Consider the following 23,666-nt stretch of genomic DNA (forward strand, 5'->3'; position numbering starts at 1 on the left):
GAAGTGGGGGACAACCCAAGTGCTAATTTCTCTTGTGGTAAAACAGTCTCTGACTATAAGAAGGAAAAAAGAAGACAAGTATTTGCTCTATTTTCCTAACAAGTGACATAATTTAGTTGTCTAGACAATATTAAATTAACCGCATTGTTGAGCAACCCCTCATCTGATTGTGTAGACCAGATGTGTGCTATGTCTTCAATACTGGGGCAATTTTGAGTGGTAGGAAGAGCAGCGGGTTAGAAGGCAGGCGTTCCAGGTACCAGCCACCCCACTGTTACATCCTGTGATTGGATCTGTGATCACCATGCATTGTTACAAATGTAACACTAGGAAAACCCTGTGTGGTTCACCTCATTATTAATACTCAATTCCAGGAGTCCTTTGTGGCTAGAGGGGGTAGGAAACTTTCTTTTGGTGATAGAAAGTAGAACCCCTTTAAACTCATGTCTCATACCAAACCACTTTTCTTCTAGATTGCCTTTTTCTTCGATGGGGCCATCTTCCTTCCAGTGTTCGAAGCTTACCTCTCTGAAGTTAATTTAATTAAATTAAAAGTTTAATTCCTTTTCTTTCCTCCCCTATTTTCTGATTCTCCTTTCTTGGGAATTACTCTTTCATTTCCCTCCCTCACATTCCAGTTTCTAGGTCTTATTTCAGATCCTTTTTACTTGAGGCCTGCGGTGGTCTTTAAACTAACTTGACAAAGTCTTTCTGCCTCCTTCTCAGTTGTATTAATCAGAGTAGGCTAGGTTATGCTGCAGTAACAAACAATCAGAACATCCCAGTGGTTTAAAACAAAATTTACTAGGAGTTTATGTTACATGGTGATCATAGATTGCAGGAAAAGCATATTGGATGATCTCCTATTGACACGTGTTTGGTATGCCATGCTAACTTTAAGTCGCAGCCACTGGTCATAGGTAGTCACGTGGCAGAATTGTGTAACCCTTTCATGTGCTTTTAACAAGTGGAGAAATGGGTAGTGAGGAGCATTCAAAGGCTTCACTATTCTATCCTGCAGTGAAGGCCAGGTCCTCCAATAAAGGCCAGGGTCCTCCAAGGAAGGCCATTGGTGATACTGTCAAAGCACTTCTTTAAATAAAACATTCCAGTGGTTCCCACTCTCTATCTCTATCAGATGATCTACAATTTAAGCATCTCTAATATTTATTGAATAGCCAATATTTATAAAGCATTTACTATGTCAGTAAGTAAGATTATCTATTATCTTATCTTCTCATAACTATTTTCAAGGCAGCTGTTATTATCCATATTGGACAGATAAGGAAACTGAGGATCAAAGAATGTCCCAGTATGGGTTTCTCAAAATTCAGACAATGTGGCAAGGACTCAGATACCGGGAAGCCCAGTAAGGGAGGGGGTTGTGGTAAGGGCAAGAAAGGAGTGTCAAGAATGTAACACTCTCCCTCTGAGAGACTGGGGGACAGAGCTCAGCTCTCCCTTGTGGGCCAATGGACTGGACAAGTTTTCCTCGTATATGGCATTTGTTGGAGGTTGCTCCTGAGATGTTAACTCTCCAGTGCTTATGGCCTTTCCTGTCCATAAGCCAAGCACATGCTATCAGCCACAACAAAGCCTTTGGCAGAGGTGAGCAAGCTATTTTCTAGAGCAATCTTGGTAATCCCAGGGAATACAGGCATTGGCAGCTTCTGCTATGGAGAGGTGAAGTTACTTGCCCAAGGAATACAGTGAATAAGATTTAAACCCAAATGCACTTGTTCCAAATCCCCCTGTTCACACTGACCTCTCACACTTACTGACACAGGAGGTGGATCTGCGCTTTAGCCCAAGTGGTCACTGATCATTCTTCAAACCGTCTTGTACTTTTTCTTCTCCATGTTCATGCCATTCCTTCCACTGGGAGTGCTCTTTGCTCTGTGCCTCCTATTTAAATTCTGTCCATGATCTCTGCTCAGCTCAAACACTACCTTCTCCATGAAGCCTTTTTTGATCATCAGAAATGCTGCCTTTCACCCTTAACCCTGAAGTGGTGCTTAAACCAGCACTACCTACCCTATACTCTCTTGCATGGAAGGGATGTGTTTATAGGTCTTTCTCTGGATTAGACCAGGCTCCTTGTGAGCCTGGACCATGCTTTATTCAGTCGCTTCAAATGCTCGGTGGAGTCAGATCCATAAATATGACTGTATACATGCATACACCCATCCATATGCAGATTTAGTTCGCTTTCAGTCCATATTGACGGACTTTGCTGAAGGCCACGTTGAAGTCTGGATGTTGGGAGGTTTCTGTTTCTAGGCTAATTTGCCACTGTCAGCTTCTCTACTCAACATGACTTCTGGACTCCATGTGGCACTTACAGTTGCCCCTCCCGTGTAAGGGCAGGAACTGATAACTGAGGACAGGACAGTTTCCAGCAGTTTGCAGCAGGCTCCCTTCCATGTATCATGTCTGGGCAATGCATATCTGTCATTATTCCCATTAGAAATGGGATTGCAATGGAGATGGTTTGCCCATTTCAGGTGACATGATAGGAGAATGCAGTTCACCTTAAAGTGACACTCCACACCAGGGGCGCCTGGGTGATTCATTCGTTTAAGGGTCTGACTCTTGATTTTGACTCAAGTCATAATCTCATGGTTCATGGGTTCAAGCCCCACGTTGGGCTCTGTGCTGGTGGCTAGGAGCTTGCTTGGGACACTCTCGCCCTCTCTCCCTCCCCCGCTTGCGTGCATTCTCTCTCTCTCTCTCTCAATACATAAAAAAAAATTTTTTTTTTAAAGGTGACACTCCAAAATATGCCAAAGATTCCTAATGATTAGGAGGTGACAAAAATCTTTGGCTTTCTTTGGTTCAGAGCTGTGAAAAGGGAGATGACTCAGGAAGGGCTTTCATCCGATGTTTAGAGTTGCCCTTTCGATAGGCTAGGAAAACGGCTGTAACCTGTAGAAGGGGATTCCACTGGCCCTCAGTTTCAGAGAGGCACTCTTGTGGCATGGCTTTCAGATTTCCTCTGCACACTGGTGCCCATGAAAGGAAATAACGGCAGAATAGATGGTCCTGGTCTCATCCATGGTGTCACTTCCCTAGGTTGTGCACCCAGCGGGTTTTGTAACATGGTGATCCCAAGCCCTCCTTATTAATATTGCCATTCAGTTTCAAAATGCTTGGCTAAAAGAGGAACTTCTGGCCACAGATGGTGATTCATTTTAACAAAGATAGATGACTGTTATCTTTTTCCCCCATGGATGCAGAAACAGATTGCATTCTTAGTCAAATCCTTTAAAAAAAAAAACTATATCAAATAATTTGCTAACAATTCCTGTAAAGCAAATTCTTAAATTATGTAGTGGACCAAAAAAATTCATTGTCTTTTATGTGTTTTAAATAAGTTGCCTTTCAATTTCATTAACTACCCATTTATTCTTTTTTTAATGTTTGTTTATTTTTGAAAGAGACAGAGAGTGCTAGGGAGGGGCAGAGAGAGAGAGAGAAAGGGAGACACAGAATCTGAAGCAGGATCCAGGCTCTGAGCTGTCAGCACAGAGCCTGATGCATGGCTGGAACTCATGAACTGTGAGATCATGACCTGAGCTAAAGTTGGGTGCTTAACTGACTGAGCCACCCAGGCACCCCATGCCTTTGTATTCCTATATGGTTGAGTAAAAGTTTGTGTAAGAATGGCTTTGTTGTGTTTCATGTGTTTGTCTCCACTGCTTAAATAGACAGTCTATGAGGCAAACATTGAAAAGAATCAGCAGCTCAGTTGTGAGTACTTGCAAATACAGGTCAACTGCAAGTTTCCTTTTATATCCCAGATTCTGATATCATGTCTCCCCATTTGCTATTCTACATTATCCAAGTACCCACAGTCAATGAATTAATAATTATCTCTTGATTAAAATCACACAGAGATTCTAGATATACCAGAGGGTAGTACACAGGTGTATATGTGTAGGCAATTTAAGTACATTTCACAAAGGTACATGTTGATATTATGAGAGTTTTGTATATACCTGTGTTAGCAGGCTGTCAGGGCTTGGGAGGGTGAGTGGTGCTTAATCAAGGAGAACATTCTGGAAGAATCAAATTCTATGCCAGTGTTAGAGGCAAGGACATAATGCCCTAGAGAATCATATAAACATATGTAATTATTGTACTTGGTGATTTAGTTGGTATTTCTATGGAGAACCATTAACAATTATTTATTAAAAAAATCAATTCCTGCTCTCTGTCTATTCCTCTCACTATGGAACCTATGACAGAGAGTTGTCCTTGCAAAAAGCAGCTCCATTGGAAATCTTTCCTGTTTTTTGTTGTTTTTAGGTTGCAGCTTTTATTTCTGTCTTTGAGCCTCTGACTCCATATGTTTTTCATTTCCACTCAGAAGAGTATGAACTGCTATTGACTGAGGACTTCCAATCTAATAAGGCTTTTTGTTTTTAACCTTTTAATTTGTCTAGTGTTTCACACTAGGAAGACCCTGGGCTTTCTAATCTGGTTGTATTATGGTTGCCCTCCTATGCCATGTGGTGGCAATGCAAGCTCGTTCTGCTTGCCATGCGATGGGCTAGTACGCTCAGAGGCAAGATGCAGGGGTGAGCAAAGTCACTCTGTGTGGAAAGGCAGCAAACTGAGGAGATGGTGGACTATTGTCCCAAAGAACCATCTCTCCCAGCACAAGATTTGAGCTTCTCTTATGTTAGAAGGGGGGACGTGGGAGGGAGTTGGAGTCAAAAGATAACTGGCATTTATGGACATCTGAGAAAGGTCTTCTTTGTCGTTGGAGAGTTCGTCTTTGCCTACAGGAATCTGGTAGTGTCCTTCCTGCAAATCTTAAAAATAGCACAGTCATTTCTGTATCCTTATTTTCTTGAGTGAGGTAAGTATTGGGTAAAAGAGCAGGTTTTTTGCAAATCTCAGCTGTAAGCAAAATTCCTTCAACAATTAACATGCTTACATGTAGGGTAAAGTTGAAGGTTCTAAGCTATAGGTCACTGCAGCAAGGGAAATAGAAGCAATATGGAGTCAGACATGCTAACTCCCTGTTACAGGAAGAACATGGGATCTGAATCGGAAGACCTGGGTTTGAGTCCTGGCCCTTTTACCAGTCTCAGCTGTGTGACTTTTGAAAAGACCTTCAACCTCTCTGAACTTCTGTTTCCTTGTTTGCAAAATAAGTCAAATAAGGATGGCAGTACTTTTTACCCACAGAATTATAGTAAGGTTTAAGTTTCATCCTATGCATTATATAATTTTTAAGTTTTTTTTTTTTTTAAGAGTGAGTGCTATAACTGTAGTGGCTCTGTATGGAGACTTGGCTGCCAAGAATTTCTCCTTTAATGTCTTCTTTCATGCCTGAAATACTTTAATTGTAAACAGTTAACCGCACAGAAAACAGATTTTTCCTTAGCAGTTGCCCTATACCAGCCCTGCAAAATGTCTTCATATGTGGTTCTTCAAGACACGAACAATGGAGCTGTATGATTTGTGGGGTTATTTCCTAAGGTCAGTGCATGTCAAAACTGCACAAGGGGTTGGCATTATTCTTTAAGTCTTTATTGTTATTATTATTCATTAAGTATATTGTGTATGCTTTGATGTCTACACATGTGACTCTCATTTAGGGAGCCATTTGTAGGAAAAGTATTTCTCTTTAAACTCTGAAATCACACTCCATGGGGTTGATACTCACCCTGGGAGATGCTTGTGGGAATTGAGAACTATTAAGGAAAAATAGATTCAAGATTCTCATCTCACACTCGCTCCTGGTACTCATTCATTGAGCACCCTTTATATTGAGGTTTCTTCTTTTTTCCCTTTTTTCTTTATTACTCTGCCAGCTATTACTGGATAGCAAACCACTCAAAACTCCATGACTTATAAGAGCTATCAATTATTCTCACACATGTCTCTGCAGGTTGGCTGGGGACAGACTGATCTCAGCTGGACCCAGCTGGGCAGTGCTGTTTCACAGTACAGGTTCCTCTGAGATTGATTCCTTGTTACAGGTTAGGTTCAAGTCTGCTCCATCAGTGTCTGTTGCAGGCTGCAGGGGCTGTCATTGCAATGACAGGGCACAAGAGGCAAATCCAACTGCACAAGAACGTTTGAAGCCTCTTCTTGCTTCATGTCTGCTAATATCTCACTGGTCAAAACAAATACTATTGCTAAACTTAAAGGCAAAGAATTTGGAAATATATATACCTTATGTAGCATGAGGCCAGAGTAGATCATATAGCGAATCCCAATGTGACAGGTGCTGGGAAACAAAGTCCTTCTATGTTGGGGTAAGGAGGTTAAATATTTTGGGGTCAGTAATCTAATCTACCCCTATTGTCAAGTAGTGCATAAATTGAGTTCCTATAAGGGAAATACACATACGTGTGTGGTGCAAGCCTACAGCATAAATAGAAAAGGTCCAATATCCCTCCATAATGGCCATCCTACAGTGTCACATAAAGGATGATGCTCACAGGTCAATACTCCCATACTGAGTCATTTCCACTGTTAAAAAAAGATAACAAAGACTATATGTTCCACAAATTTGTCTCGATTCTAGCTACAGTTCTACTTCCCCCTCCCTTTCAGGAAAGCTTATCTCCCTTGACTTATTTTTCAAAAGCAAATCATTCTTAAACTTTGGCATGTTAGGTACAGTTAGTAACTGATGGCTTGTGATAAAGCTCACAGTGATGGCAGCATGTCATGACCTAGAACCACAACCAGATTCCATTAGCCACTAACCAGTGTTTGGAGAATTGACCACAAAGCAAAGTTCATGGAGTGTTGTAGTGACTTGGGCTTTTTCATTCACTTTTTATCAGTTTTTACTTGGAAGGGAAAGCATTTTTGTGGTAGTAATCAAGACACAGGGAGACCCACTGTTTGATCTTTGAATATCTGGGTGTTTTAACATAATATATGTGAATAATTTCAAAAATATGTGGCTGATGAATAAGGTATAGAAGGCAAGCTGTCTAAGGTGGGAAGACCAAACAGGACATTCCTTTACTCCTTCTGGGCGTGTGTTAGAAGAGCCCCAATATTTCATCAAGTGGTAAAAGTTAAATAATAATACAATTGCAAATAGAAATTTGACTGATTTTTTTTTTAAACGTTGGGCTGCAACTGAGAGGGGCATACTGATTTGAACTTTGCAGTTTGCTATGCCTTCCCTGCTTCCCGGACAATAAATAAGATTACGGTGCTGATTATCAGACAATTACTAAAAGCTACTTTACACATTTCTAGTAGGAAAAACTCAAGGAAAGCAAAATGTATTCCATTGCTAAGGAAACCTCCTGCTTCAGTTGATAGTGAGTTGGAAGACCATAGCTCTACACTGTCTACATCGCAAAGACAAGTCTCACAGTGTAGGCAGCGCAAGTAGCTATTCTGAAATGTAGAGGATTGCTTGTTATATATTTAGGGTTAGTGCTACTATTTAAACTGCAGAATGCAACCAGAAGCAAGCCCCAAAATAACTGTTCACACACTTTGGTGAGTTAACAGATCTACTTCTGGTTACACCCAATACTCCTGGGCATGAAATTCTTTAGAAACGACGTGTGGGCAAGCATGTAGTATCCATGGGGGCTTGATAGCGTCAGGATACAAAGCAGAGTGGTCTCCATGCAGTCCCTTTATGGAAGAAGTCCAGGCAGAAAGATAGAAGGAATGCCTCTTGATTTGTACTGTTTTAACAATTCTAAACCAAACTAAGGAATTGTTCTGTATGAGGCAAATGTTAATTTGATGATGATGATGATGATGATTTGATGATAGAATCCTTGCTGAATACTTGCTCTACTAAGTTGAAAAGTTTGCATTCCAAAAGAGGGCAGTTTAACTCTAAAGTCTATTCTCTTTCATCCAGACTCCGTGTATACAACTGCCTCTTTCTTACTTGAAGAGAATGGCATCTTTTATACAGAAGACTTCCCATTAATTAATAAATGTTGAAGGAATGAGAGAAATAAAAAATCACTTAGTCAAATGCTGCAGTAATAACTAATACCGGCAAGATCCACCGATTAGTGGGCAAAGTTTGAAGAGAATAAGGATAATTCATAGTAACAAAGTATCTCCCCACCCCCAAGAAATTTATCAATTACAGAGAGAAAAATAGTAACTTCACAGTGGAAAAATTGGGCAGATACCACCTCATCCAAGTGACCAAGGTTAGCGTCAGCCACCAGCAGTAAGTCACTTTCATTCTCTGCTACTTTACAGGATGCTCTGAGAGGGCGTCCCTTCTCTGACATTCTTGCCCAGAACATATACCCTCAATCTAAGTATGAAAAAAAAAATCAGAAAGCCAAATGGAGGGATAGTCTACCAGACAACTGACCAGTACTCTTTAAAATTGTCAAAGTCATGAAAGAAAAGGAAAGATATAGGAATTGTTGCAGATAGGAGGAAGTTAAGGAGGCATGATAATTTAATGTAGTAAAGAATCCTAGATTGGATCCTGAAACACAGAAAGGACATTAATGGAAAAAGTTTCAAAATATGAATGAGTTATCGTTGACTTAATAGTATTAAGACAGTGGTGATTTCCTTGTGCCAGGGAAAATGTTAACATTAAGGGTAACTTGGTGAAGGCTATACAGGAACTCTCTGCTATTTTTGTAAATTTTCTGTAAGTTTAAATTAAGAGTTTAGAAATAAAGAAATTAATGGTATAGCTTAAATTAATAAAGACTAGGGATCTTATTGTCTCGTTAAAGACTGTTATCATCTCTTACCCAGAAACACAGATATTCCCAGAATATTTAAAATACCTAATCTCTTGGCCATGAACTTCAAATTACACAGTTTTATTTTAGCATTCAGCTGTCAGTTGGATATGTTATTCCTTTTGATGCTGTCTTATGGAGTTTGGACTCTAAGGACCTTTACTGAAGGTACATCTCTGTCTGATGTTTTCTTTTTTCTGTTTGTTTGTTTGTTTGTTTTTTCTTCCTTCTGTACAGCAATTAGGATTAGTAAAGCCTTCAGTTTTAATTGACTGTGACTCCGGCCATATCTGAGCAATGTTGGAGTCATCTTTAGAGATAATTTCCCAAACACTCTCTTTCAGGGCTCTTAAATTAGGAGAGATGTAAAACATCCCTACTTCTTGTACCTTCCCTGATGCTCCTGCTAGCATGGTGCTCTACAAATAGCTTACTTGCTCAGTCCTAATGAGCCCACATGGTCACAAGCCCCTATCTTTAGACCATCTCTGGGGCCATAAATCACTTACCAAAGCTCATGTGTTATCACTGAATTCTTCACTTGAAACTAATATTGTTTACTAGCTGGAATTCAAATAAAAAGTTGGAAAAAGAATAAAAGCTCATGTGTGGGGTTTTGAGATGGTATTAAGTACTCTACTATATATTGAATACTATATAACTATTTGAATGCCTATGAATATAAAAGTTAAGATTTCCATTAAATTACCAAAATAATTATAAATATAAAATATAAATACATGTTTTACTGATATTAGCTAAAATTATTCAACGTTTCTTATATCTAAGCATTGTTTTACGTTTTTTACCTTGTATTAGCTGATTTAATCCTTAGATGATACTTGATGTCAGTACAGCTATTATCCCCATTTGCCAACTGAGAAAACTGAAGCACAGAAAGGTTAAGAAAATTCCCCTTAGTAATTACAGCTAGTGAGTGGTAGCAGCAGGCAACAGACCTAGGTGATCTGGTTCAAAGATGGTGCCCCCTTGTCACCTGCCCTGGGCCATTGCTTGTACTGAGCAACACGAAAGAAAAGATGAGTGCAGGCCAGACTGTGCCTGTTCAGGTGCCCAATACTGTGACAGAAAGAATTCTTTTCCTACAGTGTGCCCATGCCCACCTGCGATTCTTTCCTTCTAAAGCATCCATGTACTATGTGGCTTACCTAAAGAAGCTAAAGCCTAGTGAGATGGAACAGAATTCAGGACACTGTGACAAGTGAGGCTTGGCTATGATGTTGAATTCTGATGACCAGTCTCCAATAAGGTTCTAGACAGAATTCACTTGATATACATTTATTGAGCACTTGCTGCATGCCATTCCCTGTCTGACATACATAGGATGCCTCAGTGAACAAAAGCAGACACTGATCTCTGCCATCATGGAGATTATATTCTAGAGGTAGCAGATAATGAATAATAACCTTAAAATAAATATGTAAGTATACATTAGTAATGCCATAGGAAACAAGAAATACTGGAGGGTAAGGAGGATACGGGGTGCCAGGCAGGGCCAGTGATGGGCTGCCATTTTAAATAGGGTGTTCAGGCTGGTCTCATTGAGAAGGTTGAAAAGTTAAAGGAGGTAAGGGAGTTAGCAGTATAAAGTACAATCTGTAAAAACGTCCTAAGGTAGGGGTGTGCCTGACATGTTCCAGAAACATCGGGAAGCCAGGGTGGCTGGAGCTGCATGGAAAGAGGTGAGAGAGCGGAGCTGCAGAAGGGGGTCAGATCATGCAAGGTCTCAAGAGTCAGGTTTATGCTGAGTAAATGAGGAGCCAGGGCAGGGTTCTGAGTAGAGAAGTAACCGGGTGGGATTTTCTTTTCAAGGTAGCACTCAGAAAAGAAAACAGAGGCAGTAAACTCATGGACATCGGTTTTAGCGATATTTTCAGAATCTGTCTCCTCAGGCAAGGGCAACAAAGGCAAAAATAAGCAAGCAAACACGACTTTAGTCACACCCCCCCGCACCAACCAGTGGATGCCTGAAGCTGCAGATAGACCGACCTCTGTATATACCGTGTTTTTTGCTTACAGTACCTGCAAGATTTAATTTATAAATTAGATGAACAGCAATATCTAATAAAAAATAGAACAATTATAACAATATACCGTAATAAAGGCTATATGAGTATGCTCTCTCTCTCAAAATAGCTTCCTGTACTGTACTCACCCTTCTTCCTGTGATGATGTGAGATGATCAAACGCCTAAGTGATGAGATGAAGGGAGGGGAATGAAAAGCGGATGCAGTGCACTTCAGGACAGTAAATTCAATTCTATAAGGGCAGGTAAAGTCCAACCTGCCCATTACCATCATGAATGATAATAGCCCAGATCTCTGCAATAGCACCAAATGCCACCACGGGACCTAACGCCAGAGCACAGCATTGGCAGTGACAGACAGCTCGAATAAGCCACAGTAGGGAATGCCAAGTCGCAGAGAGCACTCGGAGCCTCCAGGGTGCTGGAGCAGTACACAAAGCATGGACCCTAGATGGTATTTCATCCCCAGAACAAAAGTTGATCTTGTCTATATTAAAGTGCTTAAACAGATTTGGATGACCATCTGCATAGGCTTTCCTAGCTCTTTTTTCTCCAAATCCCCAAACAGTATAATCGTTCCTTCTTACCATTTATTTAAGTCGCCACTTTGCTCTGAGTTTGCTTCCTTCAGGTCAGGAAATGGTTAAGAGCTATGGGCTCTGGAGTCACACAGTGGAGTTCAAATCCTGCTGCATTTAGAAGCTGTACAGTTGTGTACCAGTTTCCTCATCTGTGAAATGGAAATGACAGCACCTGTTGCATGGAATTATCGTGGAGATTAAATCAATTAAACATAGTAATTTACTGAGTTAAATCATTCAGACTCTGTGACACATAAGGGCTCAAAAAGCTGTTATAATTCTTTATTTTTATATGAAGTGACCCCTATGCGTTATAATTCTTTATTTTTATATGAAGTGACCCCTATGCTATTTAATCTTCTTTCCGGTCTTCTTCATACTGTTTCCTCCTTCTCTAGGAATCTCTTTGGTTTGTTTTTTAATGTTTTTATTTATTTTTGAAGGAGAGAAAGACAAAGTATGAGTGGGAGAGGGACAAAGAGAGAGCGAGACACAGAATCCAAAGCAGGCTCCAGGTTCTGAGCTGTCAGCACAGAGCCTGACGCAGGGCTCAAACTCACAAGCTGTGAAGTCATGACCTGAGCCAAAGTCAGGCGCTTAACCGACTGAGCCCCAGGAGGCCCCTAGGAATCTCTTTGAATGTTAAACTTTAAGCTACGAAAAAGAAAAAAAATGTGTCTTTTTTATTTATAATGCCTTGGCGTACATGTTTGGGCCATCATCATCTACCCTTCTGGCATGAATTTGCAGGTAAATACAAGGTTGCAAATGTAGTGGCATTGACCTTCCTTAAGATCTCAGTCCCGTAGGTGTTTTATCTGACATGCCACTATTTAAACCAATGTGGTCAATAAAGTCTTTCCTTCTCACAGAGATCTGTTCACATGTGAGAGCTTCTGAAGAGTGATGGGCTCAGGGTGATACTCTGTCTTGTGCCAAAAAGCCTTGCGCTGGGGCCAGCACTGGGGAGACTGCTTCCAGAGGAGGGCTGGCTGTGGGATCAGCAGCTCCCCTTGCTTAGTCTTTGACTGCTCTCCCCCATCCCCCATCTTTCTCTCTACTACTTGGGACCATGGATTGGTTACTAATGACATTTTGTATGCAGCATCCACCTGTCTTGGTGTGTGTGTGTGTGTGTGTGTGTGTGTGTGTGTGCGCGCGCGCGCACACATTTTGTTTTAATGGAAGCAAGAATGGAAATAAAGACATCTATAAAACATTGTAACATGCTTACTCTCCCTTCCCTACAGAGATCTTTATCAAATATGAATGTGAAGCAGAGTTGCAATTCTCAGAATTGCAAATGCTGAGAAAGGAAAGGAATGAAAAACAGGCTGAGAAACAGAAGGGGTGACTAGTGGGGGTCTTGGGCAGTTGACACCCAGAGCAGTCGAGAGTGTACTTTCTTAACTGAGGAAAAAGGGGCACAGAAGGAAAATGAGACAAGTGTGGAAGTTATATGTACTCGTTATTTGACAAGGCAATTTGTGCAGGGGTTAGGAGTGAGGGTTACGGGGCATTCCAGAATCCGATTGCCTGAGTTCACATTTAGGCTCCTTTCTTGCCAAGCGTGTAATTGTGGCCACTTAATATTCTTAGAACCTGAGTTTTCTCATTTATCAAACTGTTGTCCATATGGTCGTTGCAAAGACTAAATGCAACTATCACTGTATTGTTATAAGCACTGGTTCTGGAGTCAGTTGTTTTGGTTCAGATCCTGGCTCCGTTCCAGGCTCACCAGCTGTGTGATTTTGAAAGAGTTGCTCAACCTCTCTGTGCATCACGTTCTTGTTTGTAAAATAGGGATATAACACCGAATGATCGGATAACTTATGGGATCAGTCAGAGGATATTTAGCATCGAATACACGTTAGTTGTTACACTTCTGCCTTGATTTTCTAAGTCCTCAGCATGACATCTGACACTGTCAACATTCAGTTATTATTATTATTAATGATTATGATGCTTATTTTCCTCTTATTAAAGCAATACATGCTCATTAGAGAAAATTCAAACATATAAAAAAATAGAAAAATTGAAAGATAGAAAAAATCAAATACTTTGAGCCAACTACAGTGAATTTCTGCTGCATTTTTCTCGGGGTTTTCTTCTGCATAATTTTGTATTGTATATGCATTCATTTTTTACACTGCCTTGTTTACATAGCATCATAGTAGAAGCATTTCTCCATATCATTATAAGCACTTTGTAAGGATCATTTTAATGATAGATCAATGATATATATATGTATATATATAAAACTGTAATTTACTTAAACATTCTGAATTTATATTGTTTTTAAATTTTCAGTATTATAAATATGTTGATACAAACATGTGTATTCATAAGCCCTTTTTTTCCATATCAGAGATTATCTCTTGGGATAGAGTGTGAGAAGTACAAATACTAGGGCACGTTAGTATGTATTTAAAAGTTCTTGGGGCGCCTGGGTGGCTTAGTCGGTTAAGCGTCAGACTTTCGCTTGGGTCATGATCTCGCGGTTCGTGGGTTCGAGCCCCGCGTCAGCCTCTGTGTTGACTGCCAGCTCAGAGCCTGGAGCCTGTTTCAGTCTGTGACACCCTCTCTCTCTGGCCCTCCCCTGCTCATGCTGTCTCTCTCTCTCTCCTAGAAATAAATAAAACGTTAAAAAAAATTTAAAAAAATAAATAAATAAATAAAAGTTCTTGGGGCGCCTGGGTGGCTCAGCTGGTTGAGCATCCAACTCTTGGTTTTGGCTCAGATCATGATCCCCTCCGTTCATGAGATTAAACCCCAAGTCCGGCTCTGCGCTGACAGTGCACGGCCTCCTTGGGATTCTCTCTCTGTGTCTCTGTTCTTCTCCTACTGGCACATGCTCTCTCTCTTTCACTCTCTCAAAATAAAATAATAAACATTAAGAAAAGTTCTCATACATTGCCCAATTAATTTCCAAAAAAGTTATACCAAGTAAAACTACAATCAGAATGTATAAAAATACATCCTTTGAAAAACTGGATGGTATCATTTAAAAAATTTGTTTCAGTTTATAGGTAAGCAGTGGGTTTCCTTTTGCAATAAAGTATCCCTTCTTTAATTACTCATGAGTTTTGAACTTTGTTCTGGGTGTGTATTTAAAGTTTATCTTTTTTAATAACTTGTCTATTTTTCTCTATGAACCATAAAATGTTGGTGTTGTATTTTGTATGATTTCTTTATATACTAAATTATGTTAATCTTTTTTCTGTCTGTAAATATTTATCGTAGGCTGTATTTTAGCTTTGATTGCTGTTTTGACAGGAAGAAGTGCTTAAAAAATTTTTTTGTTTCATAATCTGTTTATTTTGTGTGTGATTCCCTTAACAAAAATATAAAAGTAAATATGCTGGGGCGAATGAGGAGAATCTTCTTGTTTTATGGCTTTACGAATGTAAATTTCTCTAATTCTTTAATCCTTCTGGAGTTAAAGTTATGTTGGCATGTGGCATGAATTAAGGCCAGAAATCGATTTTCTCTTCTAATTTGCTAACCAACTGTCTGAATGTCATCTGTTGAATAATTCTTCCATTCCCCATTGATCCAAGATGCCTTTCTTATCATAAATTAAGTTTTTATACATTCTAGGGCTATCTGTTCTGTTCTATTGATTTGCTTGTCCATTTCTACACCATACCATGGTGTTTTATGCCAGAGGCCGGCTCCAGCAGGTCCAGGGGTCCCTGAAGGATGCACGGTGTTAGTGAGAGAGAGAGTGAGAGCCCCGAGATTCTTTCTGATCATCAGGCAAGCATCTCTGTCCTGTCAGTTTTGGTGTCTTTATTTATAGGTCAAATGTTAACATAGCATCAGAAAAAGGAATTTTTACAATGGATATTTCTCTGTGATAAAATGTTTTTGGAAAATGTACAGAAACGGGTTTTACAGAAGTATTCTTGCAAAGCTGCCCCAATTATAGTGAGGTTGAGTAACTAAGAAAATAACAGGGTGTCCACATTTTAATAACACTAAGATTAAGTTATAGATTTGTAGACCCTCTTATCCATCCTCATCACAGTTGCCAGAGTAAGGGAAGGTGTTTGTGCAATGTAGGCCTTAGTGAAGGAAGGGGCTGCTACACATCATCAGTTAGCAAAGGTGTATGTAGTGACTTATCTTCTGTCCTTATCTGTTCCTTCTCTCTAAGTTAGGCTCTTTGTCTCCGGGCAAGACTTAATTTTCCAGTTATATTCTTTATGGCACCGGAGAGCCAACCTTACCTTTAAAGAGTTTAGCTCATTTCCAATACACAGAATAGCCTCTTTGAGTGCATTTACCTTTGTGTCTAGTTTTATGATTTCTTGAATAGCTAGGGCATGAGAGACATTTTTGGTTAGTTGATTTACATGTTGAGCTGTATGAACATCTTGGACTAACGCAACAGTAGAAACAGGATTGTACATGTAAAGGTCAATCTTTTATGAGTAAGGGTCATTAGCCTGTTCGTAGCTCAAGGGAAAGTATAGAGGGAAACAGGACCTGCTGGAGACATGATGTCCGTTCCCATAATCAAAAGAAGAAGTTCCCACAATAAGTTCCTTCACAAGGTGCAATCATCATACCAGGGCCAGAATAAGAGGACAAGTCATTCCTGATATTGATCAACAAGGTGCCTTGGGAGTCGGTGCTCAAGCAGAAATAATTGAGTGGGGGTGGGGGGTGGATATCGGTCGTATTTGAGTGGCAAGAGACCGTGCAAACTTGCTTCAACCTCACCAGGAGTTTTCTCGACTAGTGGGCTCAGAATGGCTCCCAACATCTCCTCCTTTCTTATTTTTGAAAAGAAGAGTGTATAGCTCAACGTTTACCCCTGTGAAAGTTTCGATTAGTTATTTTAAAGAAACAGGGAACAAGGGACAAAATGAGCATCAACACTCCAGCCACCATGCCAACATTTGTCAGGAGAGAAATTAGCCCTTGAGAGCTGAAGAGATTCTGTAACCCTTGCAGAAAGGAGGTTGCAACCTGTGAAGGAGAGACAAAGGTAGAGGATGCATTAATAGCTTAAATCTGTTCATGAAGGGTTTGAACATCAATGCTAAAATTAGAATGATTACAAATACCAAGTAGGTGATTTTGGATATTATCCCAATGTGGATGGTATCATTATGTTGGAGAGGAGTATCACAGATCCAATTATACTCCTTGTGACATCGAAGGGTGAAAAGAGTTTTAGAAAACTTAATTCATTTCCAATAAACAGTACTGCCTCTCCTAAGGCATTAATCTTAGCGTCCAATTTCCTGTCAATTATTTCTTGAGTGGCCAATGCAAAAGAGACATTTCTAGTTAATTGGTCAACGTGTTGGGCTGTATGTACCTCCTGGACAAGGGAGACAGCCGAAGCAGCCACAGACCCTATGATGGCGATCAGTGCAGTAATGCCCAATATTAGAGCTCCAATGAAGTGCCTTGGGTATGAGAGCATAATTAACCTCCTGTACAGACTGTAACTCATAATCATCATACCAAGGAAGGGTCAGTTTAACAGAATCTTCCATTGAAGGTGCCCTGCTCTTACAAATGGGGTCTAGATTAGAGGCAGTTAATACCAATAAAACATAAGAGGAAGGTGAGTATAAACAGGAACTTTTCATTGTTTCCCCAGCTTTCTGGGCAAATAGTGACAATTTATCTTATCAGACTGGTGATTCCTCAAGCTTCTGCCTTGCATAGACCAGCCAGCTTCCCGGGTGTGGCTGGAGCGGGGCTGGAGATATCAGGGGACAGTGTCTTTTTGAGGGTCAGTTTAAGCTGGTTGACTGGATCTGGATCACCTCGCCAGGTTGAAGGTTCTTGTGAATTGGCCTACTTAACTCCAGGGTGATGGGCCCATGGGGTGACGCCTGAAACTTTAAGAGCTGAATCCTTTGCTTATGTATATATGAGAAGTACACCTCTAAGTTTTTGAAAGGGGTGACCCTCATCCTTTGAATAAGCAATCAAAGATCTGATAAAGATGAAACTTAAAACCTTTGGTTTCCTTGGCAGCCAAAAAAGAAAACCTTTGTTTATAGTGTCTTATCAAGAGCAGGTTAACAATCCAAGAAAACCTTGTCTTTTGAACAGAGAGAAAAGTGGAGTTTTAACCTTATATCAGTGTACTTTAAAAATTCCATTCATCTCAGCCTTAGTCTATCCTGAGCACACAAAAAATTCCTTTTTAAAGATTTCCCTTCATGAACCTTCTACTATTTTCCTTTGCCTTTAAACTTTGTCCCAAAGCCATTTCTCTCTAAACAATCAGTCTCATTTAGGACAAAATTACTTTATTACATATTTCTCATTTTCCTATATACAGGGTTGCTTTCCTCATTTTCCATCAGTCTTAAGTACACTTAGCAGAATTTTAACTCTTAGGAAACCTTAGTCTCCAATTGACGACTTAGTAACCAACTGAGAGGTGTTTATACAAGAATTTTCTAGATGGTAAATTCAGGAACCAAGTAAGCACAAACCATGTTTTCCAATGGGTCCAAATAGCCTTACTTTCTCTGCACTAGGAAGTTAAAAACCCAAACCTGTGTTCAGTAATCAAGACCTAGACTTCCTCGGAAGTGCATTTTGCTCCTTGCCCTCGAGGGTGGGAGGAGGAGCCAATGTGCTGAGGCACTGAGGATGGCATAGGAACCAGTTATGGAGACCACACCCAAGTTGGTTCGGAAACAGGACTGGGAAGGAAAGGCAGAAGAGGCAAGGTGACAGCAGGAGGCAGAGAAAGAAAATTCCCAGTTTTAACTTTTGTCAGCTCAGACAGAGGAACAGAATTCAGGTTTCTTTTGGTTTTCTCCTTAGGCAGTCCATGTCAGCCTGGAGGAGACAAGGAATTCCCCGAAACAAAAGGAGTTTCAGCAGCTCCTCGGGAATATTCCTTAAAGTCCCTGTCCCAAGGTAGACTAACCACAGTTGGCTCCAATTATAGCCGTTAACTTGGGAAATGAATGAGTGAGAAACCCTCACATCTACTAGACAGAAGAACAGAGAGAGTTAACGTCCTCTTCAGTCTGATTTTATCTCAGTCAGACCAATAAGGTCCCCTTCTCGAGGTTTCTTCCGATATCGGCTGGGTTTGGGAGCCCCTTTCCAATTCAGGCACTCATCCTTTCAGTGTCCCTGTTTAATCTGGGAATCCGGTTACAACATGCCAGATGTGGCAGATGGTTGAGGCCACCCTACATCAAAAGTGAGCCATTTTAATCTACATAATTTTATAGTTTTCCAAAAATCCCTTCTTTGTACAGTCCCAATCCCATAATGCTCCTGTGAGGCGATGTTGCAAAGACAGATAAAAGGGTTGGGGGTGCCCCCTCTAATGAGGAGACCGGTCAGATGCCAGTCTGGCCATGTCCTGAAGGAACTTAGGTGACGCTTAGCTTTGTGACTTACAATTGGAAACTATTCCGATGCCGCCATAGACTATGCCGTTCACCATGGAATCGCAGATGGGCCCACTCAGACTGTGTAGGCTTTTTGGGACCTTAAGGGTGCCCACCTGGGGAGCCACAGAATCGAACCTGGCAGGCAAGCCAGACCGAGTCGCACATTCACACTCACATACACACCAGAGGTTATTACATTCCCTCCACAGAATTCCTACAGATGAGACTAAAAATGATGACAATGAAACAAGACAAAACAGGTACAGAAGTTTACACAAAACAGGTTTACACGTTACAGAAGTGGCCACACCGATGTCTTGGTGCACCCCAGGGTGGGAAGTAGCTGCGTCCAGCCTTCCACTTAATCCCCCAGACAGAAGCACATGTGCATTCAGAATTCAGATGGTAAATTGACTTACCTCCGGAGGTTAGGAAAGATGACTTCCACAGATTAACTGGGGCCGTTTTGGGGGTGGCAGTAAAGACAAGAGTGTTTTCCCAGGTCCCAGGACATCTTCAGGAGCCAAGGAGGGTGCAGGCAAATGAGAGGAATTTGGAGGTCTGGGGTTTCCATAATCTCTCTGAGGCCTCCAAAATATTATGCTGAGAGACACAGAGACCAACAGAGACCACTGAAGCCGAATTAAGGGAGTCTTTATTATTGGCCGGGACCACATGGAGTTAACACAGAACACTAAGTGTGCAGCCCGTAATCTACTTGTGTTAAAGGTTGTCATGAGCCTGTCTGACCGGTTTAAGGGCCTGGTCAACAAACTTCACAATTATCTGCTATCTATCCAGGACAGCTATAGGGGATGGGAGGCCTGGTTGAAGAGAGCCCATAGTTTCCATAGTAACATTTATGGCCCTCAGATCTTGCAACATTCTCCATTTTCCAGATTTTTTCCCAATAACAAAAATGAGAGTATTCCATAGACTATTGGAAGGCTCGATATACCCTTCCTTAAGCTGTTGTTCTATAAGTTGTCTTGCTGCTGCTATTTTTTCAGAAGTTAAGGGCCATTGTTCTACCCAAACAGGAGCATCTGACTTCCAGATTATTGGGTCAGCAGCAAAAGGAACAATGGCCCCTTCTACAAGTTTGGCTAGCCAATTCCTTTTTTGTCCAATTTGGGTTTTATATTTATGGGAGTTATTATACCCTGTTGTGTTTGGTCCAACCTTTCGTTGGGATGAAGCCCCATTTGTAACATCTGACTAGTGACCTTGTCATCTGTGGTGTAAAGCAGCATTCCCATTTGGGATAAAATGTCCCATCCCCATAAAGATAAAGGAATGGAAGGAATAACATAAGGACAAAAAGTTCCTGAATTGTTTTCCTCATCTGACCACTTTAGAATTTGAGAGCTTTTTGCCACATTAGAAGCCTGTCCTATACCCACGAGAGTAGCAGGAGCATTCTGAGTTGGCCAAGCTGAAGGCCAATCTTTTCCTGCAATGCAGGAGACATCTGCTCTGGGGTCTAGAAGTCCTTGAATAGGAATTCCCTGAATCTGTAATACTTTAGTGGGCCTAGAGGCTTTAATCTCCTGTATCCAAAAGGCCATATCACTAGAGCCAAAGCTTCCTCCTCTGGGGGCATTAGTGGCATCCTTTCCTATGTGATAATAATGCAATAATAGTAACTGGGCAATTCTCTGATCCTTAAAAATTTGCTTGGTGGAAGAAGGAGGAGAGACCAGCACCTTGATCTCTCCCTGATAATCAATGTCAATGACCCCAGGGATTATAGTGATCCCCTGAAGGGAGATGGAGCTCCGTCCCAGGGAGTAGGGGCTCCTTTACATTGGTGGGAATAGTTATAGGAGGTGAATCAGAGGTTAGTATTGTGCTGGTGGTGGAACGGAGGTCCAGTCCTGTGCTGCCTGGGGTTGCCCTATAGAGCTCAGAGACTGATTGGAATTGGCAAACCGATTGAGAGGGCCGAGGGATGTGGCCCCAGTTAGTGTCGGGGTCTGGGGCTGGCCCCTCAGTCTGTTTCCCTGGTCCTGAGATATTTGGAGATTGGTTCCCAGTGGTTGGCCATTTTTGTGAAATTTAGATTTACAATCTTTGGCCCAGTGAAAGCCCTTTTGACACCTAGGGCATATGGTCCTGGGCAAGTTGTTATTATTTATCACCTGAGTAACAGGTGCGGCTGGCAGAGAGGTAATTGCCTTTTTTGTAGGGCAACCCTACTGAAATGTCCCACTTGCCCACAAGAATAGCAATTAAACTTTGAGGATGGTTTTTCATTCTTAGTACTTCCTGACTGTCCTAAAGACCTGACATATTGAGAGTATGTTTCTCCCTTTAAAGCTGCTGCAATAGCCACACCCTGGATAAAGGCAGGACTTACATCTTGTCGGGGACAGTCCCCGAGTCCACCTTGTTATCGTTTGGGGAGGCAGTGGGCTTAAAGACTCCCCAAGTATCTTTTGAGGGGTCTAACACCCCCTTTATGATGGTCAATAGAGAAAGAATTTTGACCGGGATTTTTTTTTTTTTAGGTCCTTGTGAAATATAACATTGTCTAATTTCGTCCCCAAGGTTATTCCAGTTATCTATGATGACAGGTCCTTCCTGAGAGAACCAGGGACACAGTTTTTGAACAAAATGTAGAAATCGAGAAACTTTTTGAGGGGACACATTTACCCCTTTTTTTGTAAGCATGTTCTGTATTACATCTATAAAGAGTCTTCTTTCCTTAGACACTTTATGGCCCATAACTTCTCAAAAAAACCAGTTCTTTGCCTATCCACCAACTAACCATACTTATGCAGGGGGGTCTGCAGCACCCTACAGTGGAATCCTAACCATCCCGACTAATGCAATGAAAACAACATAGTTTAAAGAGATTACCTTTCAGGTCCGATGTTTGGGTTCTGCTTGCCGGAGGCCGGCTCCAGCAGGTCCAGGGGTCCCTGAAGGATGGACGGTGTTGGCGAGAGAGGGAGCGAGAGAGCTCCAAGATTCTTTCTGATCACCAGGCAGGCATCTCTGTCCTGTTGGTCTTGGTGTCTTTATTTATAGGTCAAATGTTAACATAGCATCAGAAAAAGGAATTTTTACAATGGATATTTCTCTGTGATAAGGTGTTTTTGGAAAATGTACTGAAACGGGTTTTACAGAAGTATTCTTGCAAAGCTGCCTCAATTATAGTGAGGTAATTAACTAAGAAAATAACAGTGTTCACATTTTAATAACATTAAGATTAAGTCATAGGTTTGTAGATCCTCTTATCCATCCTCATCACAGTTGCCAGAGTAAGGGAAGGTGTTTGTGCAATGTAGGCCTTAGGGAAGGGGTTGCTACACATCATCAGTTAGCAAAGGAATACATAGTGACTTATCTTCTGTCCTTATCTGTTCCTTCTCTCTAAGTTAGGCTCTTTGTCTCCAGGCAAGACTTAATTTTCCAGTTATATTCTTTATGGCACCGGAGAGCCAACCATACCTTTAAAGAGTTTAGCTCATTTCCAATACACAGAATAGCCTCTTTGAGTGCATTTACCTTTGTGTCTAGTTTTATGATTTCTTGAATAGCTAGGGCATGAGAGACATTTTTGGTTAGTTGATTTACATGTTGAGCTGTATGAACATCTTGGACTAACGCAACGGTAGAAATAGGATTGTACATGTAAAGGTCAGTCTTTTATGAGTAAGGATCATTAGCCTGTTCATAGCTCAAGGGAAAGTATAGAGGGAAACAGGACCTGCTGGAGACATGTTGTCCGTTCCCATAATCAAAAGAAGAAGTTCCCACAATAAGTTCCTTCACAAGGTGCAATCATCATACCAGGGCCAGAATAAGAGGACAAGTCATTCCTGATATTGATCAACAAGGTGCCTTGGGAGTCGGTGCTCAAGCAGAAATAATTGAGTGGGGGGTTGGATATTGGTCATCATTTGAGTGGCAAGAGACCGTGCAAACTTGCTTTAACCTCACCAGGAGTTTTCTCGACTAGTGGGCTCAGAATGGCTTCTAGCAGTTTTAATTATAGTTGAAGGGTGTTTTAGGTCAAATATTTCAAGAGAGAGCCCAGCAAAACCAGAACAATTATGTGAATGTGAGAATAGGGGCAGTAGATAGTTACAGATACCTGATAGTTTTGCTCTCCTTGACCATCTTTGTGCCTTGAACAGGTCACCAGGTGATTGGTTTTTGTTGAAGGGAGATAGAGACTCAGAGATGTAGGTGTGGAAGACTCCCAGGTACTAGCTCCCCTGGACAAAGCCTAGATGGGTACCACTGTTGTTTGCTTCTCTAACTCTGTTGTTTCTGGGTTCCACTTGAATACCCATTTCTCCACTAAATGACATCATCTTTCTTCACATCTTGGTAGAATGCTGTTGCTCATCCATAAAGATGATCTGTTGACTAGTTGACTATGGTAGACCTGTTGACTGTAAAGGAGCCATGTGACCAGTTCTGGTCGATGAAGGTAAGTGGTGGTGGCATGTGTCATTATAGGAAGAAGTTTGAAGAGCCAGCACACGTTTCACTAAGCTTCAGATAGAGGCTACTCCATTAGCCTGGGCCCCACCATGGGCGTGGCATGGAGCAGAGTTGCAGTCAACCTTCAGTGGTTTTGTAGAATGAATAGTAAAACAGTCCTACTGTTGTAAGCCACTGTGTTTTGGAGGTCATTTATTACATCAGCATGACCTAGCCTATTCTGACTGATTGCAGGAGTCCAAATATTTAAAAACTGTTAAATGTTTTGTTTATTTTTGAGAGAGAGAGAGAGTGTGTGAGCAGGAGAGGGACAAAGAGAGGGGTGGGGAACAGAGGATCCAAAGCGGGCTTTGCTTTGACAGCAGCAAGACCGACATGGGGCTTGAACTCACAAACCGCGAGATTATGACCTGAGCCAAAGTCAGATGGTCGACCGACTGAGCCACCCAGGGGCCCCAGGAGTCAA

The 23,666-nt window shown here is 41.2% G+C and overlaps 1 protein-coding gene and 1 long non-coding RNA gene across 3 annotated transcripts in view; one reads left to right on the plus strand and one right to left on the minus strand.

Annotated features, from left to right (window-relative positions):
* EGFLAM (EGF like, fibronectin type III and laminin G domains) overlaps positions 1-23,666 on the plus strand; it is a 185,305-nt gene that overhangs the window by 18,635 nt on the left and 143,004 nt on the right. The gene's annotated exons all lie outside the window — the stretch shown is intronic.
* Positions 2,696-21,708, minus strand: LOC120224653. Of its 2 annotated transcripts, none has more exons than XR_005526628.1 (3): positions 19,162-19,542; positions 9,533-11,500; positions 2,696-3,262 (listed from the first exon to the last, which is right to left on the minus strand). It is a non-coding gene; the product is annotated as an uncharacterized LOC120224653 (long non-coding RNA). The 2 variants fall into 2 exon arrangements; XR_005526629.1 differs by lacking the exon at positions 2,696-3,262 and adding an exon at positions 21,605-21,708 and having other exon boundaries at positions 3,549-11,500; positions 19,162-19,345.

This window comes from Hyaena hyaena, unplaced genomic scaffold, assembly GCF_003009895.1.
Source record: "Hyaena hyaena isolate Hyena2069 unplaced genomic scaffold, ASM300989v1 scaffold_1212, whole genome shotgun sequence".
NCBI classification, from domain to species: domain Eukaryota; kingdom Metazoa; phylum Chordata; class Mammalia; order Carnivora; family Hyaenidae; genus Hyaena; species Hyaena hyaena.